At 35.6% G+C, this 20669-nt stretch overlaps 1 protein-coding gene across 15 annotated transcripts in view; it reads right to left on the reverse strand.

The window, feature by feature from the left end:
- The window catches only part of Numb (NUMB endocytic adaptor protein), a 148664-nt gene that overhangs the window by 83731 nt on the left and 44264 nt on the right, over positions 1–20669 (reverse strand). For 14 of the 15 annotated variants that reach the window (XM_010645439.3, XM_033766670.1, XM_033766673.1 and 11 more), the window contains one exon: positions 19406–19536. The exons of the other annotated variant lie outside the window; for it this stretch is intronic. The gene's annotated coding sequence lies outside the window, so the exon portion shown is untranslated. The remainder of the gene's footprint in view (positions 1–19405; positions 19537–20669) is intronic. 15 annotated transcript variants of the gene reach the window in all.

The raw sequence follows: 20669 nt of genomic DNA on the forward strand, positions 1-20669 counted from the left end.
ACCGAGTAGGTTTCTAGTGAGTAGAGGCCAGGGATGCTGGTAACATTCTATAGGGACAGCACTCCAAAACAAACAGTTATCTGGCCCAACTTGTCAACAGTGCCAAGACTGAAAAACCTCAAAGTAAAGTACAATGGGGCAGCCTTGACCATGGTCTTATCCAAAAGAACTTTCTGTATCAATGAAAATGTTCTTTATTTGTGTTATGCAATATGGTGGGCACTAATTAATGAGCACATGAAATGTGGCTAGTTTGAGTAATCAATTTTAATTTTTTTCAGTTTAAATTAATTGATAAAGCCATGTATGGCTAGTGGCTTCTATAGTCGATGGCACAGCTTTAAAATGCACACACTAGTGTTGAGAGTAGTAAAAAAATTAGGCGAACAATAGAACCAATAAGTTGTTATGGTCTACATTAACTTGCTACAAATAAGTATTCCAACCATTCTTCTTTATTTCGATATCTACAAACTCTTAAGTACAATATACTGAAAAAACAATGAACTAAAGTACTGGGAATTGAACTCAGACCTCGCATATTCTAGGTACTGAGCTACAATCCTTGCCCTAAACTGAAAAGTTTTTGCAAAATAAATTTAATGCTAACAACCTTAACTAGTGAGCATTTCTAGATTATCACCATGAAAGTCCTAGAAATTTATGTTTTGGGTTTTTTTAAGTGATTAAAAAGAACTGCTACATTTTACAGACTTTCAAATTACACCAAATGAGCAATTCAATCAAACTGATTGCAGATAATTAAATATTCATGTACTACATTACTTAATCCCTTGCAGCAGTTGTATCTTTTCTACTTTTTTCTACCCCCACCCCATCTACCACTAAAGAAGGAAAACAATCCAAAGCTGCCACAATACCACACTTAGTTTTTAACTTGTCAGCATTAAGTAGGTCAGTTTTCTGCTCTAGTGGGTATTTTGGCAGTAGGTTTGCCTATGGCTGGTAAGCACATACCCCAAAGAAAAAACAACTGAATAACTCTCCCTTAGGCTGCCCAATAGATAGAAGAAAATTGCCTCTTAGTTTTAACAGCATACTATCTGGAAATTCTGGCAGAAAAACAAAGCACAATTAAAAAAAAAAAAAATCTAGTTCAAAATTGTTCTACACAATGAAGTCCAAAGATTTTAAAGGTCCTCAGCATCAACCAACTCAAAAAGATTTTACTGAGAATTTGATAAATAGCCTAATTCTAAACACTAAGCTTATAAGCAGTCAAGGGGAGGAGCTGGGGATTTAGTTCAGTGGTGCTGTGGTCTGCCTTGTAATCGTAAGGTCCTGAGTTCGATCCCCAGTACCAAAAAAAAAAGAAGTCAAGGGGAAGATAAAAAAACTATTACATATTTTGTTAAGATTTCTAGTAGGAGAAAACTGTCCAGTAAAAATAGAATTTGGGAAAAATCCTTCCTAATAAAATATAACTTCCTTTTAAGGAAATTTATTTATTTTTAAGTCAGAAGTAGCTTAAACTTTCAATAGTAGTACATCAGAAAATATATTTGGTGGAAGTTTATTAGACTAAATTATTCATACACAATTGTTATTATTTCTTTTAAAATTTAATGTTGTTCATTATAGGTCTAACAATTCAGTTTTACATTTTTAATTGTTTTAAAATCAAATATAAAAGACTTCATGGATTAAAAACAGCTTATTTATTTTATATCATACATAAAGTTTCTACAAAAGCAAGATTCCTATTCTCTATTTTTAAAAACAGTAATTCAAATGAAAGAAAGATTGAAACATACACTAAATGGATTTGTTTTCCAGAAAATTCCAAAAATTGTGACAAATCCTAGATTTGAATGTGAATTTTACCAGCCAGGTGACTGACATGACTGTAGAACACAATCTCAGAAAAAAATTACATGAAAAAACTATTATGATCAGTACGCAATGGTATTAAATATATGGGCATCTACTGTATCATTCTGCATTCACTGTTAGAAGCAAATTTACAGAAATAAAGAAAATTATAGCTATACTATAAGTTCCAGAAAAAGCCAGTGATTCACTCACTTTCATCTTTACTTAAGAACAAAAATTAATGCACTGCTAGATTTTGTAATTTTCTTAAGGAAAAGGAGTTTTTCCTCAGCCAAGAAGCTAACTACTGTCTTTTCCATCTGCCAGATTCTAAAAGTAGAAAAAAAAAATCAAAGTTAAATGAGTTAAAAAAAAAAAACCTTACATCTAAATGTCAAAATGTATAACAGCCATATACATAGAAAAAAATTCCCATCATCTTGACCAATTAACAAGTTCCCAACTTTAGTTTACTCTGCTTTTGAATATACATACTTCTTGACACAATGTCCTAAAGGAGTTGAATACAGCAAGGAACTAAGAAATCATTTTTAAGACCAACAAAACCACCAAGAGATATGATTTTTTTCATTTATATTTATTTATCGTTTTGTTTTGTTTTTTGAGACAGGGTCTCACTATGTAGTTGAGACTGACCTGGAACTCACTATGTAGCACAGACTGGTCTCAAACTCACAGCAATCCTCCTGCCTCAGCCTCCTGAGTGTGGGATTACTGGCGTGCACCACCAAGCCCAGCTTGATTTTATAATAAAACACTTCAGTATCATAAGGTAGCTAATTTTCTATATCACTCACATACCTTCTATCCTTTGTCTCAACTGTAATTCATTTTCCAGAATTTAGCTTTAGTCTGCCAAGTCCCAATATGACTAGGAAACCTTTGTGAACCTTGGAATCATTCTGGAGCTAGTAATCTAATACTAGCCTGTTAAGAGAATAGACCTAAGTCTAAACAAGGGAAAGGGTACAAAATCAACTCCATCCTTGCTATCATACTTAAGAGACTACCTTTAGGGATGAAAAAAATCTTGTAACAGTCACTGTTCAAAATGAGACTGCAATATTTATGTCTTGATTTCCACTGGCATTCCACTAAATGATTTTAAGCCATATAACCAGAGACATGCAGGTTATATACAATAGTATATTAATCTATAGCAGTGATGATGAACATTCTAGAGCTTTCAATGATATAAACAGCCCACTGCGACACGTGTGCTATAGGTTGGCCGCCACTGATCTATAGGCTAAGATACCAAAAGGTCAACAGAAATTTAACCTACATTTTATCTACTTAACGAAAATGAGAAAATGTATGTGCCCCCAAAACTCTTAACATAACCCACGTTACAAAAACAAGTAAAGAGCATTTCAAAAAAGGGGAGGGAGAGTTAATAGATAATGTCAGATGACAAAAGAAGAAATACAAATCCATACAGATTTGGTTCAACATTCTGTTTCTTGAACTACATTAACAATAATATACAAGTATACAAAGATGAATGTAAAAGAATGTTCACTGTACCATCATTTATAATTCTAAAAATTGCAGTCAAATATTAAAAAATGGGACTAGTCAAATGCATTATGGGACATCTAAATCATAAAATACAACATAACCTTAAAAATTCTAAAGTGAGAAGGAAGCACTTAAAAAGAGAGAGAGAGAGAAAAGAAAAACACAGATTACTGGGATAGGCTGGGGTGGTAGAGTGCTTGCCTAACACATGCAAAGCCCTGAGTTCAATCCTCAGCATGTAAAAAAAAAAACGAAATCAAAAAAAATTTTTAACTGGGGTAGAGAGCAAATGTAGTTTGAACTTTATCACTGATTTAATTTACTTCTAGAAACATTAATTTATGGTAAAATTTCATTAAACATGAAAGAAAATTTTTTATCAAAAGAACTTTTCATGTTATCTGCTGAAACAACAAAGATCCTATCCTTCTTTGAAGTCTTCCCCAATCCTCTGAAGTCAGAAGTTCTCTCCACTGTTTAAGTCATTCTTTAGATATCTTTGTTATAGGAGTCACCACCCTACTGAATGTCTTCTTTATAAGACTAAGTTCCTATGGACAAAAAAACTAAGTCTTAATTGTTTTTTTTAAAACTCTTGATACTTACAACAGGTTCCAGCACATAGTAGACTCTAAAAATGTTTACTGAAAGTATATGATAAACTTTATTTCTCTGCTTATTAGATACACTACATAGGACAATTTTTAAAATCTCTCAGATTTGATTTTCTTTTCAGCACCAAGGGGGATATAAAACAGGGCCTATTTTCACAGGATTGCAAGGAATTAAACTACTATGTACTATTTTTTGAACTGGTATCTTAATAGCACTTAAAAATACGAATTTGCTTCCTTTTCTACTGATAACAGTACATCATTAAAATTTAGAGAAACACTTCCTTAAGAGAGCTGAAATGAACTCTACAAAGCAATAAATCAGCAGAGATTTAAATCTTTAAAAATCTTTTACAGCTATGCTTGTCAGGGAAGAACTAAAACTACTACTATAAGTGAAGATTTCTTCTGTCTTCTATTTCAGATAGCAGGGAGCACTTTTTTAATCCAGTCATCTAACAGGGGACACAGGTTGATTCTGTATCTTAATTATTGTGAATAAGTAACCAATAAAAACTTTTTTTTTAGACAGGGTCTCACTTCATAGTTGAGGTTGGCCTTCAACTCACTTTGTAGCCCAGGCTGTCCTCAAACTCAAGATGATCCTCCTGTCTGTTTCCTGAGTGCTAGGATTATAGACATGCACCGCACGCCCAGCTGATAAATCTTAATACATTTTAAAGTGGTATTTCAGAATAATGATACATGCCCAGACAGAGATAAGGAATGAATATGGCCTAATCAATCACAGAAGGATTAATGGTAGGTAAAGGTATAGTCACACACGATTTTAGATACGTATTGAAGAGCACAGTTTTCCTGTTTATCAACCATATTTTGCTTTTTGATGCTAGGGATTGAACTCAGATGTCTTGTGCATTTCTAGGTAGATGATCTACCACTTAGCTATATTCCTCAATCCTTTAAAAAATGTAAGTCACACACACAAAAATTTTATTATTGAGGATCATGCAGGTGAACTGAGTTCTACTATAGAGGGATACAGCCTTTAGAGTTTTGTAGTATGCATCTGAAGACTTTAAAATGAATGTATCTAGGAATTTGTTGCATAGAAATAAGACCAATTAGATACCTCTGGTTCGAGGACCAAACTGAAAATTGCCATTTTACACATATGGTAGACCTCTATGATGCCATTAAATATAAAATAGATCTATATTTATTGACATGATATATAGTATATATGCAGTATTATACTGATAAATTGGCTCAGGGAGGAATTCAGTAGGGAGAAGGAAGTCCTGCCCCCCCTTTTTGGTACGGGGGATCAAACTCTGGATTTTGCTCTTGCAAGGCAGGAGGCAGAACCACTGAGCTAAATACCCAGCTCTAATTTTAATATTTGTCAATTTTCATGCTATAACTACTCCCATGATGGCTAATATCAAGCTACCAACAACTTGGGTTTGCATAAATTTAACTGTTGACTTTGTGAGCCAGTTCTAGCTGGTTCAAGCACATCACCAAGAAAAACATAAAAGGATACAAAGCAAAATGGCAACAGCAATTATCTTTAAGTAGAAGAAGAACGTGAATTTAATTTTCATTATAGTTTTCCATATTTTCTTATTTTGAGCATTCTTGTTTTTACAAAAGGTTATTAATATTTTGAAAAATAAAATGAAATTATCAGTTTCTTTTTTCTTTTCTTAATGTTGTGAGACAAGGTCTCGCTATGTAGTTCAGCCTGGCCTTGAACTCATTATGCAGCCCAGGCTGGCCTCGAACTCAAAGCAATCTTCCTGCCTCAGCCTCCCAAGTGCTGGGATTACAGGCATGTGCCACTATGCCTGGGTTCTCTATAGTTGAAGGTTCTCTATAGTTGAAGTTTAGAAACCGCTCTATCAAAGGGGTCAGTGATATTTAAGCATAGGTCTAAGCCTACTCTTACTTTTTCCTTATATGCTAACCTAACCTTACCAAAGAGAAAAAAAGAGGATATTAGGTCTAATTGAAAAGTCTTGGGATATCAAGGGCTAGAGATATCTTTTTATAAAATCTAGTATTAACAGCTGCCCTAGAATCCAAGCAGAAAATAGCCTAAAATAACCTGCAACTACAAATAAAACCCAGTTTCACAAGACAGCATGAGCATAATCCCTCTCTAACTTTTTGCCTCTCCAAAAGGTAGGCTTAGCAGTTCACCAAAGTGGTATTAATGAGAGAAAAACCAAAAATAGTATAAATGTCCTGTAGCAGAAAACTAAAACCACATACAGACTACATAGTAATACAGAAAAACATGGGGAAATGATCATAAATTATGAAATAAAAAATGTAAGCTATTAAATTATATGATACCATTAATATACAAATACAAATCTATATATATGTATGAGTCTGTGTATAAAGACTAGAAAAATGTAAGCAATGTTAACAGCTATGATCTGTGGGTAGAGTACATTTTTAATTAGTCTATTTTTACTTTCAAAAATACAATATGCTACATACCACTTTTAAGATGTAGGAGAAAATAAAATACTAACACGTAAAGAGACGTCAACCTCATTCTTAGTGACAGGAATGCAAATTAAAACAAAATTCTACTTTATTTGCATCATATTGACAAAACTAAACAGACGGATAAGTGACATGCATATTTAAGGAAGTGGGAACCCTAATACACTGTTGGTGGGAGCATAACCTAGGCCACCATTCTGGAAAACAATCTGGAATCACTTACTGAAATTCAGTAATGTCAGTAACAAGTCAGCAATTCCTTTCCTTGGTGCATACTGGAGAAACATTTGCACAAGTCAACAGAGGTATTAAGGATGTTCATAGCAATATTAATTGTGTTTGAAGCTTTCAACGGCAGTTGCAGTGTCACGGCTCCCTTGATATTCAGAATTGATTCAAAATGTTTACCTTCCGTGGTCATTTTTTTACTTTGGGGAAGAGACAGAAGTTGCACAATGCTAGTTCCTGTGAATAAGGTGGATAAGGACATATAATGTTTTTACAAGCCTGCCTTTCCAATGGACGGCATTTGGCAGCAGCATTCACCATATTTTTTTTATTGTACCTTGTAAAGACATTAAAGAGGACTTCTAGAACAGCTTCAGAAAATAACAAGAATGATGGGGTAGGTGTTCCAAGGTAGAGGGAGTATTCTTAGAGGGGTTAATGGCAATGTGTCTTTAACTGTAATAATTTTTTAAAAATTTACATCATAATCTTGACCAGCCTTTATATGATCTCTAATCTTTCTAACAACCCCAATAAATATTACATTAGTACACTATGTCCACCTACCAATTATATCTTCTATTGTAGCACTACTAGTGCAGCACATACTATATTAGGTTCTTTATAGGAATTATCTCCCTCACATTTTACAATTACCCCTAAAAGTCAGGTATTATTAACCCCATTCTACAGATGAGAAAATGGAAGTTTATAAATTCAATAGCTTGCTCCAGGTTCTAAAATTCAAGCCAAGGGTTGGGGAGGTATTCGGTGGCGCTGTGCCTGCCTGGCATGTGCAAGGTCCTGAGTTCGATCCCCGGTAATGGAGAAAAAAAAAGTAAAATTCAAACCAAGTTTCACTTTGTATTACCAAAGTTCACCTTCACAACTAAACTTAAAATTCTTTTTTCCTATTTTTAATCTGTTTTCCACAGTACCCAGGTAAAATATTACATAAAGTACCTATATGCTAAGCATCATACTAAGTAAAATAAATGCAATTTAGAAGTTACAAGAAGGCTGAGACAGGAGAATTCCAAGTTTGAGCCAGCCTGGGCAACTTAGTGAGACCTGGTCTCAAAAAATAGATAAAGGGCTAGGGATGTAACTTAGTGCGAAGGATCTACCACTGAAGAGAAGCTGTTAAATAAATACAATTATTAATTATAACACAAGCTATTAACACCACCTTCTTAGGACGTGAAGCAAGTCACAAAATTATAGGCCTTAACAATGTTGAGCCACTGAAGCAACATGAGCAAACTGCATGCTTCTGTTAACCTGCCCCAGTATCATACTGCCTGCTTAGCATAGCTAAATTTCTACCTCCACAATCTTATTTATCTTTGAGGAAAGAGTGTCTATAAACTATAAGTTTCTCTTCAAGTGGGCCAACGAAACAGGATGAGTCCAAGATGGCTGCCAGAGTGACCCCTGGACAGGTTCTATCCAACCCAGTGTTAGCGAACCTTTTAGAGCGCATGCCATAGCACCTCATTATTAAGCCATCTGCATGTTAAATAACACACTCCTCAATTCCCTGACAGTTGACAACAGCCATATCAATGACCAGAAAAAAAATCATAAAAGGAGCAGAAAGAGGTGATGCCCTAAGCCCTGAAAAAGACATGACTATTCTCCTTTCTGATCAGCTTATCCCTCCCTTTCATTTTTTCATTCATATCTATAACCCCTTAACCCTTAATGCAAAAAGCTAATTTGAGAGTTTTATCTCCCACTCCTCCTATTCTTGGCTAAGAATAAAGTCTCCTTTGTTGATCAGTCGATTCTCAATGTTGCAAATGGTTCCACAATTCCAAGATGAGAAAAGGATCCAGTTTAAGGTCAGAGATTGGTAACGCTTCCAGTCTTAAGAAAAACTAACCTCTCTTTAAGCCTTGTAGTCAAGTTTTCAACTGCTTAAAGTTAGACACAATCATGATGTACTACCATATCAGAAATTCCATAGTCTTTAAATTAGTCTGGTAAAGTTACAATCTCCCAGTAAAGACTATTTTAATGAGTATTTGCTCAGGAACCTGTGAGAAGACTGAGTTGAGGGAAGAATGAGCCAACAGAATATAGGGAGTCCCACTGAACTGCATATATATACTGCACAGCTGCATATGGAGGTCCAGATTCTCAGTAATTACCAAGACCATATGAATAGGAGGATCACATCTTTGAACAACAACGTAAGCCTTCAAAAGACTAAGATATTTCAAAAGAAATGTCATAGAACATTAAGACTCCTGCCCCTCCAAAAAACCTGTATTCATTTTCTTAGGTGTGATCATGTTATTGGCATTATACAGAAACATAGTTTGCATTTATTAAGTGAATACTTACTACGATACCCTTTTACTTAAAAGATGCATACTTAAGTATTTAGGGTGAATTATAATGTCTTAAATTTTCAAGTAGTTCATATAAAAGAATACACACATACTGAATACATAAAAAGCAACTGTTATGACCCATATGTGGATGTCCCCCCAAAGCCTTATGCGGTCATAGATGGGGTTTTACAAAGGTGGCTGGATCTAGGGCATGTGATACTGAGGTTAAGGGGGTGTGGTACTAAATTAATCTATTGATTGGAATTAGCATAATTCTGGGTATGGCTGAATGGATTTAATGAGTACAGAAGCTCCACCATGGGTGTGGATGGCACCACCCAAACAAAAGGTGTGTAGCCCAGATGGAATAAAAGGGAAAGGCAAGCTTGCTATTTGCTGCCTTCTGCCTGCTATGCCAATAAACTGTCCTCTCCAATACACCGCTGTCCTAAAACCCTGCCTTGGAGCCAGCCAACTATGGACTGGAACCTCTACAAACTGTGAACTAAAATAAATCCTTCCTCCTTTAACTTGTGGTTGTCAGATATTTTGTCTCAGCAACAAAAAAAGTAAGACAGCAAGTATGGAAAATATCAAAAATTATTGAATTATCAGTGGGAAATATATTGATGCTCAACATTCTATTCTAGCAATATATTTCATAATAAAATATTTAATAAAATGAAATGCTTCATAATAAGTTGGAAAAAAAAGTTGGCGTTAACAATTTCCTAGTTTGGGTATTATTAAGATGTAACCTTTGGAGTGAGCCAGGCAAAGGGCATATAGGACTTTTCTGTCCTCTTTACAACTTCCTATGCATCTAAAAATCATTTCAATATATAGTTAAAACAAAGACTTTGGAAATAGCTGGGTGTGGCAGGACTGTGAGATCAAGGTCAGCCTGGGCAACTTAAGAGAGACCTGGTCTCAAAACTAAACTAAAATTAAACTAAACTAAAATATTTAAAAAATTGTTTTTAATTGAGAAGACTTCTAGTTTAATAAGACAGAGTAAATACTTCCCTTTATCTTCCACTAAACTACAAAACTGGGACAGAATGCATAAACAGCTATTTGAAGATTCTGAAAAGTAATTATCACAGGTATATTCAGGAAGAGAGCCAGAATGCTGAACATCACCAAATAAGTTTGCCATTTTTGCCCATTAGTCTCTTCCAGCCTGAACTCAATCAGGCTAAAACTCAGAAATGAGCACCATGATGCACACAGAAACAGAAGAAACCCACTAGCTCTGGCTCCAGGCCCCAAAATGGAACTCCTAAAAGCTCAGAGAAATTGTGGAAAGTCCCTTGAGTATTCTTTTAGTCTTTCTCTCCATACTTTCACACCTCAGTCCCAAGTCATCCGTGGTGGGGGCAGCAGGAACAGCAGGAGCATCTGGGGATGGAAAGTCTGAGGAGCAAAAATTCTGAGAAAAAAACCTTCTTTTCAGATCAGTGGAGCCCTACTTTCAAATAAGCAGGCCAATTCCCATTGATTTTTGTTTGTGTTTTTATTTTCTCTTTGTCCACAGGAAAGGGATCCCATAAAGTTTTTTTTAAGTCATTTTTTAATTACTGGGTTCAAACTGTATAGGTATGGATCGGATACTAATAAACCCAATAAGTATTCTGAAGACAGATAACAGGTAGGCCTCTAGCCAATTCTGAAATCACTTTTGAGTAGAATCACATGTGGGACATAGCTGAAAAGCACTGCCAAAGCTCTGAATATTGAAATGACATGGAACATCAACCACAGAAGGTTAAAAAAAAAAGTCAGCATTCTTTACAGAATACAAAGAAAATAGTTTCAAACCAAAATTACTAGGCACAATAATCACAAAATCTTAACTCATATAGGAAAAAACTACATCAATGAAGAGATGGACATGGATACTGGAACTATGTGAGAAGTACTTTAAAGGAGCTTTTGTAGAAATGTTCAAATGTACAACACCAGACACTCTTGAAATAACTACTAATGTAGAAATCAGCATCAACAGCAAGTAGACTAATCAACAGAATGGAAGAAATGGTTTCAAATCCATTACATATGAATAACAAAGGTGGTTACTATGGACAGAACTGTGCCCCTTAAAATTCCTATGAATTGGCACAGTGATGCATGTCTTATAGGCCCAGCAACTTAGGAAGCTGAAGTGAGGGGGCCATAACATGGCAAGACACTGTCATAAAAGAAAAAAAATTTTACATGAAACCCTAAACCTCAACGTGATAGTATTTGAAGATAGTCTTTGGGGAGTAATTAGGTTTAAATGAAGTCATAAGAATGGGCTCTCACAATGAGGTTAGTGAAGATACCAGAGAGGCCTTGCTCCTAGGCACCTGCCATGCGAGGACACAATGAGAAGGCAGCTATATGCAAGCTAGGGAAGAGCCCTCACCACAACCCTATCATGCTGGCACCCCAATCTCAGACTTTTAGCCTACAGAATGGTGAGAAAATAAAATTGCTATTTAAATTTTTAAAAAAGAAATTATCAGTCAAGAAATAAAAGACAAAGAAAAACCAAAAGAAATTTTAGAATTAAAAAATACAGTAACAAAAATAAAAGTTGTGTAAAAAGTTTTAATGCCCTTTAAAATATAAAAGCCTTTTCTTAAACTCTGGGAAATGTCTTTCTACAGCACTGTCATTATTTTATAGAGTCATATTGAAGCCTCTATTCTTTTATTTCATTTTAATGTGTCAAAAATCAGGTAAACTAAGTTACTGGAGCGAGGTACAGTTTTATGATAAGAATAAGCTTCTCTTAATGATTAACAGAGTCAAAATAGCACAGTTTTCTTCAACTACATTTCCCTATGAAAAGAAATTTTTAATAAGTATTAACTGGTATTAACATATAGATATGGTTGTGATTTTTGATCTAGGGCTCTGAATTCAGAGCCTTCTGTATGCTAAGCAAAGCATTCTACCTTTTGTATGCTAAGCAAACATCACAGCTCTGAATATGTCCAAATGAATGAGATAAAATTTCTTAAAACATATCAAAACACACTGTTGACTTTTAACTATGCCTCACTGCTAATTCTACTAACTTACCCATAACCATAGTCAAAACTACATTTGCATGTGTTAGTTCAGTTTTTAAATTCCTAAAAGATTCAAAGAAATCAAAATTCTCACTAAGATACCCTTTTCCAAGGATTAAACTATCCAAACTGGGGGTGGGGTTGGAGGTGGACTTCTGATTTCCTTATACTATCATCAGAAAGGCTCTTAAGATTTATTCCCCTATAAATTTAATCAGTTCTTTTGAGATTCAATTATCAAATAATTTTCTTCCACAGCGAAAAGAAAGAGAAACATCTCTGCAAAATATCTCCATTGATGACAGTATGGCTTTCTTCCAATCAGACTTGAGTAATTTTCCTTGACTTTTTCTGTTATCCTTAGGTCATTACCTAATATTAATATTTACTGATTAAAACACAATGTGTGCCCTCAAGCACAAGGACTCAATATCATGAGTTTTTTTAAATATCAATCCTTTAATACAGGCTGTTCAATTTGTAAAACTGTAACTTAGAGTTAGTATACAACCAAGTTTGCCCAGAAGCCTTCTTTTTCTTTTCTTTTGTCTTTGTGTGTGTGTGTGTGTGTGTGTATGTGTGTGTGTGTGTGTGTGTGTGTGTGTGACGCGGGGGGGGGTGTCTTGCTATGTAGTTCAGGCTGGCCTCAAACTTACTATATCACTCACGCTGGCCTCAAACTCACAGTGCTCCTCCTGCCTCAGCCTCTGGATTGCAAGGATTACAGGCATGCATGTGGACCATGTCTAGCTAGAGGCTAACATTTGTAAAAAACATTTTTTATTTTATTTTATTTCTTTTTTTTTTTTTTTTTTTTTTTTTTTTTTATTTTTTTTTTTTTTTTTTTTTTTTTTTTTTTTTGGTACCGGGGATTGAACTTGGGTCCTTGTGCTTGCAAGGCAGGTCACCGAACCGCTGAGCTAAATCCCCGGCCCAAAAACATTTTTTAAATATTAGACTCAGGTTTAAAACCAAGATAAATTTGAGCCAGGGGTTTAGCTCAGTGGTTCCACTGCCTGCCTTGTAAGCGCAAGGACCTGAGTAGATCCCTGGTACCCCCAAAAAACAAAACAAAAACACCCAAGATAAATTTGTTATCTCTACAAATATCTTAAAGCATAAAATAACTATCAAAAATGGTCAAGCTTAATATGCATGATTTCTAACTTATGGAATTGATAAAAAAGTGTATATGACACAACATAAAATGTCATAATATGTGTCAAAAGGCAAGACCGCCTTGGCAAAATACAGAAAATAGTATAGGTCTATTAAAAAAAATAAGCACTAAAATAACATCCTGGATGGAGATACAGCTCAGCAGTAAAGTGATTGTTCAGCATGTAAAAAACCCTGCGTTCAATCCCCAAGGCTGGGAAAAAAAAAATCCTACTCAATATTGTACTAGAAATTCTAGCCACAGCAATTAAACAAGAAAAAATAAATAAAAGAAACTGACACTGGATCATAAGAAATAAAGCTATACTTATTCTCAGATGACATGATCCTACAGAGAGAACACACATATTGCCCATAATATACCTAGAGCTAAAAAATGAATACAACAATGTTTGCAGGGTATAAGACCAACAGGTTATAAAAACTAATTGTGGTTCTTTCTTCTGGCACCTCACAGGTGATTGGTTGCACCAAAATGAAGCTGTATATCTTCTCAGCCACTTGCTGCCAGACACTTATTGAAGTGAACCATGAGCACAAACTTTATACTTTCTATGCAAAGCATATGGCCATAGATATTGCTTCTGACATTCTGGATGAAAAATGGATAAATTATATGGTCCAAATCAGTGGTGAAAACCACCAACAAAACTGTCTCATGAGCAGGGTAACTTGATCCATAACCAGGTGTGTCTGCTAATGAGTAATGGGTGCTCCTGTTGCAGATCCAGGAGAAATGAAGAGAGAAAGCACGAAAGCACGAATCTGCTCAGGGTTGTATTATAAATGCTAATCTAATGTTGTCAATCTGGTGTCTGTTTAAAAAGAAGAAAAGTAGCCAGGTGTGATGGCACATGACTAATCCCAGCACTCTGGGAGGTTAAGGTAGAAGGATCGTAAGCATGGACAACTTAGTGACTTAGACAGACCCTGTTTCAAAAAGAAAAAAGAAAAAGAAAAGAAAAGGGCTTAGGATACAGCTCAGTGCAAAGGCCCTGGGTTCCAATCCAACGCCACAAAATCTAATCAATTTTTAAAATAAAGAAATGATTTTAGAAGGGCCAATGATGTACCTCAGTAGTTAGTACAGTGCTCCTGAGTTTGACTACCCAGTGCCATATTAAAAAAAAAAGAGGAACAGAAGGACATTCTTGCTAGAATGATACTACTGTGCCTATGGCCCACAAGAACAGGAGAATCCACAAACTTTTTAATATCTCTAAAGATGATGTCTGTCAATATACTGTTCAAAAGCCCTTATGGAAGATAAGAAATCCAGGACTAAAGGAGCCAAGATTCAGCATCTCATTACTCCACATAACCTACAATACTAATACTGTTGTATTGCTCTGAAGAAACAGTACATTAAGAAAAATAAGGAAGAGACTACAGAATATGCTAAACTTAGCCAAGAGAATGAAAGAAGCCAAAGATAAATGCCAGGAACAGGTTGCCAAGAGACACAAGCTGTCCTCCGAGAGCTACTTGAGTCAAAAATAAGAATTTTTAAGAATAAGATCAGATCTCAAAAAAATTGTGTGCCTATACACCAAGTACTGAAAAAATCTGAAAAAATTTAATAATATCATTTACAATATTGTGCAAAAACTAAAATATTTAAGAACAAAGTTAACCATGGAAGCACAACAATCATAAAGTGAAAATTTACAAAGCACTGCTAAAAAAAAGTGAAGACCTAAATAAATGGAAATATATCCTGTATTCACCAAATGGATGACTTAAGATGGTGATACTACTCAAAGTGATCTATAGATTCAATGTAGTCCCTATCAAAATTCCAGTGGGTTGTTTTGTTTTTTTTTTCTGAAGTGGACAGCTAACCTTAAAATTCACACGGAATGTCAAAGGTCCCAAGCAATCTTAAAATGGAACAAAGTTGGAAGATTTATTTCCTTATTTCAAAACTTATACTACAAAGCAACAGTAACCAAAATTATGATACTAGCATGAGGATAGACATATAGAATAATGCAACAGAACAGAGAAATAAACACACTTATGGCCAGTTGATTTGCATAAGAGTGCCCAGATCTTTCTATAGGACAAAGAATATTCTCATCATCAAAAGAAGCTGGCACCACTGAATATCCATGCAATAAATAAACTAGTATTATATAATATATAATATGAAAAAATTAACACAACATACAAAAATTAACTCAAAATAGATCAGAAACCTAAATTAAGACTTAAAATTACATAAGGTTTAAAAGAAAATACAAGGGAAAAGTTGTATGACATCAGTTTTGCGGAGATCCCTTAGATACAATACTAGAAGCTCAGGCAACAAAAGTCAAAACAGATATATCACACTATATCAAAATTTAAAACTATAAAGAAAATTCAAGCGGGCAAAAAATACAATCTATGAAATAGGAGGAAATAAATATAAATCTTGTATTGAAAAAGAGTTAATATCAGAATACATAAAAAACTCCTATTACTCAACCACAAGATAAATAATAACTTAAAAACAGGCAAAGTATTTGAATAGGCATTTCTCCAAAGAAGATATACAAATAGCTAACAAGCACATGAAAAGATGCTCAGATTCACAAATCACTGGAGAATGCAAACCAAAACCACAAAGAAATGCTACCTCATACAAATTAGGACGGCCACTATTAAAAGAAAAACTCAGGAACCACTGTGTGTGTAGCTTGGTGGCAGAGCACATGCTCAGCATGCATAAGGCCCCAGGTACAATATTCAGCACCAAAAATAAAACCAGAAAATAACAAGTGTTAGAGCCAGGTATTTAGCTCAGTGGTTCCGGCACCTGCCTTATAAGCTCAAGGACCCGAGTTTGATCCCTGGTACCAAAAAAAAAAAAAAAAACCCCAAAACAAAAAACAAGTGTTGTTAAGGATGTGGAGAATTGGAACCCTTGTGCACTGATGTGAATATAAAATGGTGTGTTCACTATGGAAAACAGTATGACAGTTCTTCATATCTTTGAAAATAGACTGGCACGGTGGTTCACACCTGCAATCTTAGCTATTCAGGAAGGAAGCTGAGGCAGTAGGTCCTCAAGTAAAAGGCCAGCCTGTCTGACTTAGCAAGACCCTATCTCAAAAAAAAAAAAAAAAAAAGACTGGGGATGTAGCTCAGTGCTTTCTGGGATCAATCCCCAGTTCTGGGGGAAGGAAAATGAAAGTAGAATTACCAGATGATCCAATCTCCTTCTGGTAATATGTCCAAAAGAACTGAAAGCAGAACTCAGATACAGTATTTTACAGCAGTATTATTCACAACAGCCAAAAGGTAAAAGAAGCCTGAGTGTCCATCAAAGGATAAACAAAATCTGGTATATACACACATGGAATATCAATCAGCCTTAAAAAGAAAGGGGGAACAGCAGGCATGGTGGCACATAGCTGTAATGCCAGCACATGGGAAGCTGAGGCAGGAGGATCACCATGAGTCCAAGGCCAACCTGGACTACACAGTGAGTTCAAGGCTAGCCTGAACTACATAGCGAGACAGTGTCTCAAAAAACCAAAACAAACCAAACCAAAAAAAAAAAAAACAGAGAGAGAGAGAGAGAAAGGAGGAGTAGGGGGAAAGGAGGGATAAGGAAGAAGAGGGAAGGAAAATGGCTTTCCCACGTACTACACCTTTTGAACTAAAATATAGTTTTACAAAAATCACATCATCCACAGTTGAGAGAAAACTTTTGTGATTATCTTATCTCTACTGTCGCAACAGTTGGTTCAGTTATTTTTCTATTGTAGAATAACTACCTATTTACCCTTGAGTAGTGGGGAAATAGTGTAGAGCCCAATCAGTTTTATATAGCTTCACTGACTTAAGTCACTTAGGAATAAGAAAGTAACAAAAAAATTTGGGGGGTTTAAGAGATTAGATGGCTTTCCAGAGCCCATTTCCCAGCTACTGTGAATGGATCCACAGTCACATGTAATGCTTAAGAGGATTATCTAAAAAATCATACTATTGTATCCAGAAATTGAGTGTTAGCTATATTCAAACCTTTTACAGGCAATTTATATAATTGCTAGATGTGATCAAAAAGACAACTAAATACTCTACAACTATGTAAGTTTTCTTGTTCCCCTGAAAAAAACTTTAATTTTCCAGAAGTTTAGCAGGTAAGATTATATAATTCTAAAAAAGATTATATAGTTTTCCTTAAAAGAAGCAAGGTAAGGGCTGGGGATTTAGCTCAGCGGTTTGGTGACCTGCCTTGCAAGATCAAGGACCGAGTTCAATCTCCCCAGTACAAAAAAAAAAAAAAGAAAGAAATAGTACTTCCTATTGTTTTCGGCTGGGGATTTAGCCCAGTGGTTCCGCTGCCTGCCTTGCAAGCACAAGGTCACGAGTTGGATCCCTGGTACCAAAAAAAAGAAGCAAGAAGCCAGGTGTGGTAGAGCACACCTATACTCCTAGTACTTGGGAGGCGGAGGGCATGAGGATCACCTTGAGGTCAAGTCCAGCCTGCACTACAAACCAAAGAGAGAAACAAAGACGGATAAACTAAACAATGGCCAGTACCAGTTTCTCATATTTTTATTAGAAACCAATTTTCCAAATAAATCTCAAATTATTAAAGCAAGAGGAGAAAAGTGGAGTTTAACTAGTATATTCCGAAAAAAAAAACAAAAACAAAAAAAACCCAAGCTGCAAATCTTATTTTTTATCTTGTTTATCAACTTTTATCTCTACTTTTTTTCTTTTTTCTTCTTTTCTTTTTTTTGGGGGGTCATTACCTGGGATTGAATTTAGGACCTTGTACTTGCAAGGCAAGTGATGTCACTGAGATAAATCCCAAGCCCAATCTCTACTTTTTTTGGGGGGGAGGTTTGAGACAGTGTCTCACTATGTAGTTAAGACTGACCTGGAACTCACTATGTAGTCCAGGCTGGTCTTGAACTTGCAGTGATCCTCCTGTCTCAGCCTCCCAAGTGCTGGGATTATAGGAGTGCACCACCACGCCCGGCCCAATCTCTACTTTTGACTATAACAATATACTGCTTTGTTGGCACAAAATAGAATTCAAACTCAATTTCTTTTCTCTTTAAGCATCTTATTCTCAAAATTATACTGTTCTAGACAACAAATTCATTTTAGATTTGCACACCATCAATTTCCTGCAAATACTCCTCTTTTCACATAGTATATATTTTTTATATTCTTTACCTTAAAAGTAATATAAACTATGACATATTTTCCAACTACAGCTGGCTACAGTAGATTCCATCTCATATATGATGTTGGTATTTCTTGCTTCAAGTGGTAGGGGTCTATGCCTACACCCTTCTCCAAACCATGATAAACCTTTATAACTATTTCAACCAACAGAACAAAGTAACATCATGTGACTTCCAAAGCTAAATCTCATATGCCATGCATCTTTGTCTTCCTTTTTTGGGATGCTGTGTTGGCTTCCATCCATCATGCTGTGAAGAAGCCAAGCAGCCACAAGGATAGGTGTTCAGGCCAGCAGCCTAAGGTGAGACCCTGCCAACAGCCAGAATTAACCACCAGAAACGTGAGTGAATGAGACTTCAAATGATTTCAGCTCTCAGCCATTGAGTCAACCCACCTTTCCAGCCACCCCACCTCATGCCGTATGTTAACACCGAGCTTTCTCACCAAGAGCCTTGACCAAATTGAACACACATAAGAAGAGTAAGTAACTGTTATTGTTGTTTTTTAGTCAGGTTCTCCCTCTGTGATCAGGCTGGCCTGGAACTCCCTATGTGACTTTGGCTGGCCTTGAACTCCAATTTTTTTATCCTTCTGCCTCAGCCTCCTTAGTGCTGGAATTACAGGAGTGTGCTATTATGTTTTAAGTCCCTGAATTTGGAATCGTTTGTTATAAAACAACAACTGTAACGCAAATTCATAAATACAACTTGGACATGCACAAAAAGAAAAAAAATACTTACCCTAAGTTTCACCATTGTGAACATTTTGACACATTTTACAATCAAGAAAATGCTTTGTCCCACTCAAGATTACAAATGTTGTTTTTACCAAGATAAAGGATTAAATTTTTAAAGGTAGTCACCTATTTTTTATCTAAGTTAAAACAGGAAGAACAGTCAATACTGTTTTCTTACCCTCAACTATCTCTTTCACTTACCTATCCAAGTGAGGTGTCTGAGGATTACTGCCCCACCGATATTCCAGTCTACAGATATGGATCAAGATCTTGGGCTGCAGCAGCAGATCCACTGGTTCTTTTCTTTGGAAGAAGTTGCTTAAATCCCAAATCTGAAATTTCCAAGGAAAGGAAATACTAAATATAAACACTTCCTTTCAATTTCAAACACTTATAATTCTGTCCCTATATCTGACTGCACATAGATGGAGTCTGTTAAGGTACACAAAAGTAAATGCAAAAGATTCAATAAAAGTGGGTTGGACAGTGTGGATTCAGATCCCAGCTATATACTATATTAAGAGCTATAGGGCGGGGTGTGATGGCGCACGCCTGTAATCCCAGCACTCAGGAGGCTGAGGCAGGAGGACTGCTGTGAGTTCAAGACCAGTTCGGGCTACATAGTGAGTTCCAGGTCAATCTCAACTACATATTGAGACCCTGTCTCAAAAAACCAAAAAAAAAAAGCTATAGGATCTTACGTAAGTCACAAATTCTTTCTTCCTAAATCCGATCATGTGACAAAGATTGAAGGTCAGAATCAAAACTTTGAGCTGACAGAAGACCAGGGTTCCAAATTCAGTTATTCTGCCTTGCTATAAACTCAGTTTCATCATTTATAAAAGGAGAGGATTGAATTAGATCGTGTTTCTTGAAATCCAATCCCCAAACAGGTGCCAACCAGAACAAAATAATATGTATAAAGTTACCAATTGTGTTCACTATGAGACAGACTATCCAGTCTACTTATTTGATGTTAAAATTGTCTTTTAATGAGATATAAAGAGTTTTTTTTGAATGGTGTCAAAATAAAAAGATGTATGTATTATATAAGTAACCTAAATTGTTAAGATTCTAGTGTCCGAGTTTCATGAGCTCTAAAATTCCTTCTATTTCTAACATTCCACACTACTCAACTAATATTTACTAGGCACCTAATATGTGACTGGGACTAGTTACTGAAGGCTGGAGGAATAGATAAAATTAGTTCCTCCTCTAAAAAAATAAAAATAAAAACCTCCCCATCAAAAAGGGAAACAGACACATAAACTTCGCATACAATATATTATGTTAGGTCTTCTATTAAAGACTATGAAACTTATGACACATGGGAAGAAGAAAGGTGGCATGACTTAAAATGAAGTAGAAGCCTAAGGGCACGGCCAAGTGGTACAGTTGCCGGTAGGTGTGAGGTACTGGGTTTGCTCCTTAGCACCTCAAAAACAAAATTTTAATAGAATTTTGG

The sequence above is a fragment of the Fukomys damarensis genome, unplaced genomic scaffold, assembly GCF_012274545.1.
Source record: "Fukomys damarensis isolate Sample0158 unplaced genomic scaffold, DMR_v1.0_HiC HiC_scaffold_21, whole genome shotgun sequence".
In the NCBI taxonomy this organism is placed as follows: Eukaryota; Metazoa; Chordata; class Mammalia; order Rodentia; family Bathyergidae; genus Fukomys; species Fukomys damarensis.